Here is a 2,190-nt window from a genome sequence, read left to right as displayed (position 1 = left end):
GATAAAAAAAAAAAAGGCAAAATTTGTGGATGATTATAAGAAACTAAATTTGCAACAGAGTCAGCAGCTGTGCTCTTCTCCACTTGAGTATATGAAAGAAAGTGACAACTTCTGTTATTTCAGTCACCTGTCTTTAAATTTAGAGTCTGACAATCAGGAGCAGTGTGTGGCACCTGGTGCAGCAGGTACTGAAGGCTGTGGCTCCATTAGTCACAGCATGTTGACAGCTGGGCTTCTGAGCCCTTACAGATGTCCAGGGGTCTGAGAACCCAAGAGCGTTTAAAAATCTGAGTATCTCTGCTGATCTAAATTTCCACAAGCAAACTACTTGCCAAGTTGTTACCTGACCAAACAGGGTTTGCTCCAGAACGTCCCCAGGTAAAGGCCTGGAGCACTAATCTATGGCGCCATCTAGCTCCCACAAAAGGAATATTTGGAATAGCTCTTTTTTCCATATCATTTTAACTCAAATTTTATCTAGTATTTTGCATAGAAACAGGAAAGATGATAACGAGTAAAAATGTTTCTTATTGTTCTCACTTCTTGGCCTTCTGTGAGCAAAGAAAACTGGAGTATGACTTCATTTGCCTTCTGCGGGCTTCTACGGGGGCTTGAAAAAACCCAAAGTTCCTCCCTGTATCTCTTTGTGGATCTTTCTTTCTTTCTTTCTCTTTCCAGGAGAGGCAAGTGGCTTGACCCAAGCGTATGCAGAAAACCACCATAGGTACATAAGGCTCTGCTCACTCTTTCTTCCACAAGCGTCTCTTTTATGCTCTGCCTTTGCATCACAGCTCTGGCCTACCTGATCCAGCACCCAGTGAAGAGCAAAGGCCAGTGCTAGTTGTTTCAGAGGAAGTGCAAGGAAGCTGATAGTCTGAGAGCAAATACAAAAATCTGTGCAACAGAGCTTTGATTTCTACTGATTACCTGTAACTCGTGGAGCATACATAATCTACTTTATTTCCATGGTGAATATCACTGGTGAAGCAAAACATTTTCCAGCCAAATGGTACAAATAATTGGCAGATTTGAGATATAGAAGAAGTCAGGTTCATTTCATGTAAGAAAACAAAATCTGCCTATTTCTGCTGTCTGAGCATTTGAAAATCCTTCATTCCCCGTGCTCTCAGCCTTCTGTGGGTTGCTAAATAGGAAGACCTCAACAGCTTTCAGCAGAAATTATGAGACATGGGGATTCCAAACCAGAGAGAATGGAGGCTGAAACTGCACAGGTCAGGAAATACTTGAAAGCAGGCAGATGACAACAGAACAACCCCAGGTAATACGCAAGTGAAAGACCAAATTTAAAACTCCTGCTCAAGCCTGCAGGACATTTGCCAACATGCAAGTTAGGCTCCAGTGATGTATGGAATATATTTGCTCTGAGTCTACACTCTGCTGTATGCCAGAAGCTTTTAAACCATCTTTACAAATATGTTCCCATCTTTTGCCAACTGAATATACAGTCTTTTTCCCTCACGTTTGTATCTACAGTTCTCCTTACTAACTTCGTAATTTCTGTGGCTGTAACTACTCTTATATATACTCAAATATTTTTGTGAAATGCACCAAACTTAACTGTTCTCTTTTAGGAAAAAAAAAAAGCATTATTTGCATTATTTTCATATACCCTACACACACAAACACATACAAATGTTTTTAAAATGCTTCACTGTTCACTAATCAGTGCTAGCTTTATGGATTGGCAGCCATTCTGCTCTACTGCTTTTTTCTTCAATTGTTTCTCTACCCTCTTCTGTCTCCACTCATCCGATGTGACCCTTTCTCCTGCCACGTATCTGCCATGCTTTGTTTCTTCAGCAGTAGTGACTTTCATAAACTTGGCCTAATTTCTCTGCTGTAACCCTTCTAATGTTATACATATCTCCTTTACATTTTCCTAGGTCTTACAAGACAACTCTTTTTCTGCAACTACACTCCTGTAGACATGGATTTTTCTAGCTGTGGCTTTTCCTCCAAGTTTCAGTTCTATTCTGAAATGCAGATTTTCATGCATTCTAAACAGACATTCTCAATCCATACTATTCCAGTCTATTCTCAGATTAGAAAGCAGTCTTAATGTCAGAATGTTGATAAAGATGGCAATGTTGCCAGCCCTAACATTGCTCTAATATTCTTTTGTTCTTCCTCTATACCCTCTCCTCCTTGTTCCTCATCCTATATATATAT

This window comes from Meleagris gallopavo, chromosome 5, assembly GCF_000146605.3.
Source record: "Meleagris gallopavo isolate NT-WF06-2002-E0010 breed Aviagen turkey brand Nicholas breeding stock chromosome 5, Turkey_5.1, whole genome shotgun sequence".
Classification (NCBI taxonomy): domain Eukaryota; kingdom Metazoa; phylum Chordata; class Aves; order Galliformes; family Phasianidae; genus Meleagris; species Meleagris gallopavo.
This window is presented reverse-complemented; position numbering follows the sequence as displayed.